The following is a 9795-nucleotide window of genomic DNA, read 5'->3' on the forward strand; positions in this document are numbered from 1 at the left end:
AAAGCCCATAGTCCTAGGAGAATAGCCCTTAGTTCCCTCCAATTGGAGGATCTCCTGGCTTCCCTGTTCGTCCAATTCCCCTGAGCCATCTGTCCTTCCAGCTGGGCACCCCAACCCCAAGAACTTGCATCCGTTGTTAACCTCCTCTCCCGGGGAAAACACCAGAGCAGGCCCCCGTCCAGGTTGGAGTGGCTCCTCCACCACCAGAGCTTCCTCTGAACTCGGGGGGGAATATTATTATCAATTTTTTCCAGGGACTCTCCATAGGACCAATTTCTCAAGATTGTCTCAATGATTCCTTGCGTGTAAACGTGCCCACTGTACTGCTGGTGTCGATGCAGTCAGGAGCTCCAAGACGGACATAGCTGCCCTGATGGAAATCGGCAGGTTTGTCTGGGTCTTTTTTACCACATTCTGAAGTTTTTCTATCTTTTCCTCGTGGAGGAACATTCTCTCCTGTATGGAATCGATAGTGTACCCTAGGAATTTTATTATCTGCGATGGAATCATGTTTGATTTTTCCCTGTTTATTATCCAGCCAAGACTCTCCAGATGTGTCTTTGTCCTTTCCAGATTCTTCTCCAATACGTCCCTTGTTTTGGCAAATAATAGAAGATCGTCTAAATATGAGACAAATCGAGATTCCCTCTACTTTGAGTGGGGCTAAGGCTTCTGCTAGGATCTTTGTGAATATCCTCGGAGAGGATGACAGCCTGAAAGGGAGAGCTCTGAACTGAAGATGTATGACTGTCCGTTATCCTCTGCCACTGTGGAAAGAAGGTTTGTAACCTTGCTCCCACAGTCGGAGGACAGTCACTGGCTCTTTGCATTTGGGGTAGGGGGGCGAAATAGTACTCCTGACTTGCCTCTGCCTCTCTGAGACCTCCAAGGTCTTTTATATCCTGTCTCCTTTGTGTCTGAGGTTTTACGAAAAGGACGAAAATTTTTATTGCCGAGGGATCACCTTTTTCTTAATGGGGAAGGCCTTTTTCTTGTCAGCCGTTCTTTCAAGTATGGCTTCAAGACCCGAGCCAAAAACCAAATCCCCTTCAAAGGGTAGACCACATAACTTGGTCTTTGAGGCTGTATCTCCGGTCCATGTTTTGACCCATAGAGCCCTACGGGTTGAATTAATTAACGCAGAGGATCTGGCTGACATTCTAACTGATTCAGCTGAAGCGTCTGCTATGTATCCTACTGCTTTCAGTAGCACCGGTAGTGTCTCTAAAAGATCCTTACAAGGGGTTCCTGCCTTGAGCTTTTAGTTGTTCCAGCCAATGCTCTAAGTTCCTGTCCACCACTGTTGAGGCCATAGCTGGATTTAAATTTGCTAGGGTGGAATCCCAAGCTTTCTTTAGCAGGGAGTCAGCCCTTTTATCCATGGGATCCTTAAGGATACCCATATCCTCAAACGCAAGGTCGGTGTTTCTCGACACTTGAGAGAAAGCTGCATCCAGCCTTGGTTTTTTTGTTCCAGACCTGGGTGCTATCCTCTTCAAAAGGGAAACCTGCGTTTGAGGGATCTAGAAAAGAAAGGGGCCCTCTCTGGGTCCTTCCATTCCCTTTTTATTGTTTCTGACAGAAACGTATGCACCGGAAACACCGGAGAAAGAAAGAAAAGAAAGGAAAGAAAGGAAAGAAAGGAAAGAAAGGAAAGAAAGGAAAGAAAGGAAAGAAAGGAAAGAAAGGAAAGAAAGGAAAGAAAGGAAAGAAAGGAAAGAAAGGAAAGAAAGGAAAGAAAGGAAAGAAAGGAAGAGAAAGAAAAGGACTTCCTCTTCAGAGTCACTGGGAACAAGGCACTGAGCTGCTACCTGCAGCTGGACGTTTGTCAAGATAAGACCTGAATGACTCAAAAGTATCAGCCAAATCCTTTCTGAAGGAGTTCAGTAAATCTCCTTGCTGAGCAAAAGGTGTAGTAGGAGTGGTCTCCTCTTTCACTAAGTCTGCAATGCATGCCTTGCATAACACTTTTGCCCAAGACTCTTCAAGCACATTTTTACAAGATGGGCATTTCCTTTTACCAGGAAAAGAGGAATGTTTGGTCTTTTCTTTGGCCTTATGAAATACATAAGAAAATAACCGTATGTTTTTATCCTTACAAAAAAAAAAAAAAAAAACCATGCTGAAAAAAGATGGAGGAGCTAACACTTTAACCCCTCTACTTGAGATCAGCCAGTAAATCCCCCCACAGATTTACTTCACAACCATTAAACACACTTACTTCCTGATTCAATACACAGGAAGAGTGTTGCAGGCTCTTAAATTCCCAGAACTTTAACAAAGAGGGAGACTAAAACATGCCCATAGAGTAAGTTACAGAGACCATTGTCCCCGCTTACCTGGGCCTGACTGACTTGTGTGGCTCCTGCTACCACCGATTGTTCCTCCTCCATGCTGCCAGGATTCACAATGGCGTTTGGTGCTCATATTTCAAGTTTCCCGGTCTACTCGCCGTTGCGAGGGCCGGAAATGACGTCAGCCGGAAGAGGCCGCCCTCTCCTCCTGCGTTCCAGCGGCCGGAAGCCGCGTTGCGCCGCTAGAGGTCCCGCCCCCGGCCGTAGTGATGCGCTCGCCACCGGAACCCGGAAGGCTGAGGTTTTGGGGATGAAAGGAGACGCCGCTCCTCCTTAGCCCAGCCGCCGGCCTGAAGGAGCGGGGACCCCGAGCAGCCTGACCCTCGCCGGGTAAGAAGAGGGGAGGACGCTGGAGCAACCCCCGCATGTAAGGGAGGAAGCTGGGCTGGCTTGTAGTAACAGAAAAAACAGAATACCGGTATGCCCCATACTCTCTCCACCTGGAGAAAGCGCAGCACACCCCTGGCTCCCTGCAGCGCTTCCACCATGGCAGAGGAAACACTACAACTGAGGCCATGGTGGAAGCATCCGGTCTTTAAAGAAAAAACTGACTGCAGTGTTTCCTGGGAAAAGTGGGTGGAGCTGCACTCTCTCCAGGTGCTGTCCTGAAAGACGAGGGGAGAAAAAAAGAATTGTTGCTCTACATAACGATGGCCTAGGGAAAGGCTATAAGAAGATTGCCAAGACCCTGAAACTGAGCTGCAGCACGGTGGCCAAGACCATACAGCGATTTAACAGGACAGGTTCCACTCAGAACAGGCCTCGCTATGGTCGACCAAAGAAGTTGAGTGCGCATGCTCAGCGTCATATCCAGAGGTTGTTTTGGGAAATAAACGTATGAGTGATGCCAGAATTGCTGCAGGAGGTTGAAGTGGTGGGTGTCAGCCTGTCAGTGCTCAGACCATATGGCGCACACTGCATCAAATTGGTCTGCATGGCCGTCGTCCCAGAAGGAAGCCTCTTCTAAAGATGATACACAAGAAAGCCAACAATTTTCTGAAGACATGTAGACTAGGGACATGGATTACTGGAACCATGACCTGTGGTCTGATGAGACCAAGATAAACTTATTTGGTTCAGATGGTGTCTGTCAAGCGTGTGTGGCAGCAACCAGGTGAGGAGTACAAAGACAAATGTGTCCTGCCTACAGTCAAGCATGGTGGTGGGAGTGTCATGATCTGAGGCTGCATGAGTGCTGCCGGCACTAGGGAGCTACAGTTCATTGAGGGAACCAAGAATGCCAACATATACTGTGACATACTGAAACAGAGCATGATCCCCTTTCTTTGAAGACTGGGCCACAAGGTGGTCCAACATGACAACGACCCCAAACACACACATCCTAGACGACCACTGCCTTGCTAAAGAAGCTGAGGGTAAATGTTATGACTGGCCAAGCATGTCTCCACACCTAAACCCTATTGAGCATCCTCAAACGGAAGGTGGAGAAGCGCAAGGTCTCTAATATACACCAGCTCTGCGATGTCATCATGGAGGAGTGGAAGAGGACTCCAGTGGCAACCTGGGAAGCTCTGGTGAACTCCATACCCAAGAAAGTTAAGGCAATGCTGGAAAATAATTGTGGCCACACAAAATATTTACACGTTGGGCCCAATTTGGACATTTTCACTTAGGGGTGTATTTGCTTTGCCAGCAGTTTAGACATTAATGGCTGTTTGTTGAGTTATTCTGAGGGGACAGCAAATTTACACTGTTACACAAGCTGTACACTCACTACTTTACATTGTAGCAAAGTGTCATTTCTTCAGTATTGTCACATGAAAAGGTACAAAACTGGGGTTAAAACAGGAAGTGAGGAGGCATCGCATTGTTTCCTTCCTTACAACCTGTCAGTAGCCTCTGGAGCGAGATCTGAAAGCAGATTGGGCTTCAGAGGAAAGGGATATTAGACACATGTCTAAATCTGCCCTAAGGCCCCTTTCACACAGGCTGTCTCCGATCAGATCCTCCTATCAGTTTTTCCAGGCAGGCCTCATGGGACCCTGCATTGTCCTCTATGATGTGGCAGTCAGCGGACCCATTGCCATCCAAACCGCAGAGAGATCCCCCACTGAACAAGCAGATTTCGCAAAGTGCAGCTGCCTGTGTGAAAGTGGTCTAAGGGTTCACATATGCATTTGATGGTTTTATTGTGTTTTGTCCTACGAGAAGTAATGCATAATAAACTCGATATGTGTTTTTCTAAAGTCTGAGCTGGCTGGGTCTGTGTTGATTTTCTAACAAAAGCAGACCTTCACCCCTTACATGAACCTATTCTCTTTTGTTTCTCCTTCCATACTATTACAGAACCACCGTATCAATGTTTTTGTTTTTTTTTTAAATGGTGATGTACAGTTCCTAACTTAGGTGGGAATCATGGCCACACACCTACTGTATCCTGGGATTGCCATATCACACACATTCCCATTAGGCAATCTTACTGAGGGTGCATGCACACCACAAGATTCTATGCACGTGCAGACATTACACTGCACTCTGCCAGGTATTCGAACCCTGGCAGGGACCCACCTCACTGCTGCATATGCACCAGATACACATGCATTTGCACAGATGCTGCAGGTATCTGCCATGTCTCAGATACCAGAACTAAGTGCCATGTGTGTGCATGAATCCTGGTGCATGCGCAGACATGCCACATGTCTCAAATACCTTGAATAGATCTTTGCACACACTGGATAAAAAAAAAAAAAAAAAAACACTGCAGTGGGGGTGGGGGGTAAAGACATGAAGGTAGAGTTCTATTCTGTCCTATGCAATGAAATGTAGTGTCATTTAAACACATGCACTTGAGCACAGAGTAGTGCAAAGGCTGGCCTGTATTGTCTACAATGTGAACATAGAATTCTGTAACAGGAGGAGAAAGCAAACAGCAGAAGCCTAATATAAACACCATCTCTAGAAATAAAGACTGCACAGCACAGCACAGCACAACGTAAGGCTGTCAGAGAGCAGACAATGGAGACAGACATAAAATCATTGAAACAAACCTGTTCAGTGTATCAGATGGGAGACAAGAACCGAGAACGCTGGATCTCACTGACAGCTGCTATTAACCATCCTGGTGTACATCCTCTGTAAGATCACTTCCTGCTTCTGACATCATCAACATGTGCCGTACAGCGGCTCAGAAGGGTCAAAATGACAGCCAACACGTGCGCGTTTTTATACACAGTATGTAATAGCACTGTGTTTATGTACAGACCAGCTATGTGCAATGAGAGTGCCTGCAGAGCTCTGGGGTCATACTAAATATTGTAGAAATAAAGATTGTGGAATGCAGCAAGTCATCTGTATGATCACAAGGAAAACGTTTTGTCATTTTGGATAGAGGAAGAGAGGGTTAAGGATGAGCTCAGGCGTGTTCGCAAACCGCATGTGCAGAGCCCGCCAGGAAGTCGGCACTGCACAGCGCTAATCACAGGCAGTGAGACATTTCCCGATCTCTGCAGCCGCGCATCAGGACAATGTCTCACTGCCTGTGATTAGCACTGTGCAGTGCCGACTTCCTGGCGGGCTCTGCACGTGTGGTTTGCGAACACGCCTGAGCTCATCCTTAGTTATAACCCCTTCTCACCATTTATTTTTTTTGCCATCTGCATCTCATAGGGGATATTTACCTTCACTTTTTGTCCCGTTCCAAAACAGGGGGGGGGGGGGATAGCCCTTCAAAAATGAGGGAATCCCAGATTGTCACCAGGATCGCCAGAACACCCATTTAAAGCGTAATTTCAGTCAATATTTTTTTCATTTCTATTAAAAGTGAAGTATGTTTTTTTTTTAAGTTTTGATCCATACTTACCTAGGTGGATGCAGCATCAGGCCAATGCTGCAGCTGTGACTTGGCGTCTCTGCATTGAGAACCGAGCCTCTGAACATCGCTGATGGTTCGGTTCTCACAGATCCCCAACAGGAGAGCTGCTGCCTGTCTTTCAGCGTCTCTCCTCTCTGCTTCTCCACGCTCACTGGAGCACTGAGCTGTGGAGGGGCATGGAGCGCCTGTCTTAGCCTCTCAGGGGCTCGCTGAGCCGCTGAAACTGCCATTAATCAAGGCAGCTGGCAGCTCCAGACTTGGGAAGTCGGGATGATGCGCTGCCTCGACTGATGACAGAGACGTCAGCAGAGAGGGGACTTCAGACCGCTCTCCACTGAAAACGGGTCACAGGAGAGCAAAACAAATTGCACTCCTGTGACCCATAGGAAAAGCCCAGACTAAAAAGCTCAGGCTGGACTTCTCTTTTAAATCTTCTGCCCTTGTTGTTTTAACTTTGGTTAGTAAAACATTTTTTTTTCTACCAGTTAATACCTTATACAGCCCACTTCCTGTTTCTTATCTGGGAAAAATACCTAGGCTTATGACATCATGTACAGCTCTTTCTCTCGCTACTGTGAGAGTTTGCCAGGAAGGGAGGGGGACGAGTCATAAGAGGACCAATGAGAGCTGCAGAACTGGAGGTGTACATAATTCCCAACTTTTTGAGATGGGAATGAGGGACACCTATCAGCAAAAGTATTCAGGCTTAGGACACACCCCTTGCCACACCCCCTTAAAGGAGAATTGTACAAAAAAACAAGATTGGTTAAACCCACAAGTGCTTTTTTTACCACTACTATTCCTTTATATTGGCTTTGGAATTTACAAATGCAGCAATTTAGAAATCAGATGAAAGGTTTAGGGCTGGAAAACACTTTTTTGATAGATAAAAAGTGCATTTTATTATCAACTCTAAAGATCAGACCAAAATGAGGGACAAATGAGGAGGAAAGAGGGACAGAGGGACTTTGCTCCAAATCAGGGACAGTCACTCCAAATCAGGGACAGTTGGGAGCTATGGGTGTACCTCTGTGTGCGTGTAAATCCAGGAAGTGAATAGGGAGCAGCTTCAGCTGCCCACAGTTAAATGGATGCAACCAGACTTAGTGAAGGGAGATGTCTGCAGCATATTTGGCAAGTACAGAATCACAGTATATATAAAATAATATACAATGTGGTTGGAGGGAGGCTGATCTGAGAACAGCACAAAACGTGGGGTTTTCTTTACTTTTGGTTATAATGTGACAAACAGGCAAGGTAAATCCTCATAATAGGGACACAGACAGCAATAAATCTGCCAGGTGTTTGCATTTAGGTATACTTTAAAGGGTAGCTCGACTTTCGTGGGGAAAAAAAACTAGCAAAATAAAATAAAAATAATAATAATATAGCGTATACAATTCATATTGTAACTGAATGTTATTAAACATTACCTTTCCTTTTCAATCTGCAGCGCAGTAATTTTCTGTAATGTGCAATGCAATATGGGCTACCTGGAGGTGTTCTGTACACAGAGTGTGTACAAAACATCCCCCAGATAAATCATTTCCTGCTTGTTGATTGGCTCACTGATTTTTCTAGAAGTCTACACTAAGATACAAGTCAGATTTCAGGCATCCCCAGCAACAAAAATTTCATTTTTGGTGAGATACTCCCAGAGATCCCAACCTGCAAAAACTAATTTCAGGGAGGAAACCTTTCTCGCCGGCGCCGACCCCCTCCCAAATGAAATGCAGCCTTACCAGTGCCAATAACATACAGCCTTAGCAGTGCCAATTAAATGCAGCCTATGTGTCCATCCGTGCCACCTCATCAGTGCCTACCAGCACAGCCCACCAACGTTCATCATTGCAGCCTATCAGTGACCATCAGTGTCCATTCTTGCCACCAGAGGGGATACGATTTCAATTTACAAATACCATACTGGTGACCCCACAATAGGGATAAAACTTTTTCGCGGAAGGGAGTTTAACATTAAAATTAGAAGAAAAGAGGTTTAACCTTTAACTACGTAGAGGGTTCTTTACTGTAAGAGTGGCAAGGATGTGGAATTCCCTTCCACAGGCAGTGGTCTCAGCAGGGGGGGGAGCATCAATAGTTTCAAAAAACTATTAGATAAGCACCTAAATGACCAAAACATATAGGGATATACAAGGTAATACTGACTTATAATCACACACATAGGTTGGACTTGATGGACTTGTGTCTTTTTTCAACCTCACCTACTATGTAACTATGTAACCTCATTAGTGCCTACCAGTGCAGCCCACCATTATCCATCAGTGCAGCCTATCAGTGTCAATCATTGTCCTTCAGTGCCACCTCATCAGTACCCACCAGTGCAGCCTATCAGTGTCCATTAGTGCAGCCTATCAGTGTCCATCAGTGCCACCTCATCAGTGCCCACCAGTGCAGCCCATCAGTTCTACCTCATCAGTGCCTACAAGTGCAGCCCATCAGTGCAGCCTATCAGTGTCAATCAGTGTCCATCGGTACCACCTCATCAGTGCCCACCAGTGCAGCCTATCAGTGCCCACCAGTTCAGCCTATCAGTGCCACCTCATCAGCGCACACCAGTGCAGCCCATCAGTGTCCATCAGCGCAGGCTATCAGTGCAGCCCCATCAGTGTAGCCCGAACACTAGCCATTTTATGAGCAGCCTGAGGAAACTCCACCCACTCCCCAGGGAACACAAAGGATGATAGATTGGACAGCCGCGCATCCTGGGAGTGACAACACCTACTGGGAGGAACCAGGGCTAATGGGAGATGTAGTCTCCACACCATGACATAGACCTGTGGAAAGGAGGAGCAGGAAAGGAGAAACTACAATTCCCTGGATATCAAGACCAGAGGAAGAGAAGGAATTAGGGGCCCATGGGGGAAGAGACATATGTGGGGAGTCAGTAGCTGGAGACATGTTGTTACTGTGTGCTGCAGCTGAAAGATAGAGGATCTCTGTCCAGTTCCTGTAAGGGAGAGTGTGGCTGGGAGCCTATGTACTTGGTTCCAGGCTCCGCTGCTGCCAAAGAGCAATCTGACCTGAATTGCACTGTGCTGTCTAAAGATAATGAGCTACCTGGGGACTGCCACCTGTGATGACTGAGCTGCTGGGGGCAGTGGTCACTGCTTCAGTGAACTGGTGGGAGACTGACCCTGCTCAGCTGTGTGTGAACTCAACTGCCAGTGCTGTGGTCATTGATATGGATTCTGGTGAGAGATTGTTCCCCTTTGCATTCTCCTCTGTGTGGGATACTTGCTGAAGGTGCTATGATATTATGATATTAACTGTTTCTATGGGACTACAAAACTCAGCATGACCACCTAAACATGGATTGCGCAGACTGCAGTTCCAGATCTGTGGTGCCAGGTTTGCTGATCCCAGGGAGAAGATTCAGTTCACAGTGCTGCTAGGAAGACCGTCTGTAACAGGCGTGGGGTGCCTTTGCGTGACTATCCTGTGACACATGGACCTGCTGCACTGGTCAGAGGTCTTTTGCCATTTGTTGTTTTTTAATAACTGACTTTGTGGGATTACCAGTACTCTTACATAACAAGAAGGGGTAAGTGCTCCAACTCCAGACTTGACCTCCAGTCTTGACCATCCAAC

General features: G+C 46.6%; 1 protein-coding gene across 1 annotated transcript in view; it reads right to left on the reverse strand.

Annotated features, from left to right (window-relative positions):
• Positions 1-5510, reverse strand: part of TBC1D7 (TBC1 domain family member 7) — a 35086-nt gene extending 29576 nt beyond the window's left edge. Inside the window, exon 1 of the mRNA XM_073631078.1 lies at positions 5363-5510. The gene's annotated coding sequence lies outside the window, so the exon portion shown is untranslated. The remainder of the gene's footprint in view (positions 1-5362) is intronic.
• Between the last annotated feature and the right edge of the window lie 4285 nt (positions 5511-9795).

Source organism: Aquarana catesbeiana, linkage group LG05, assembly GCF_042186555.1.
Source record: "Aquarana catesbeiana isolate 2022-GZ linkage group LG05, ASM4218655v1, whole genome shotgun sequence".
Classification (NCBI taxonomy): Eukaryota; Metazoa; Chordata; class Amphibia; order Anura; family Ranidae; genus Aquarana; species Aquarana catesbeiana.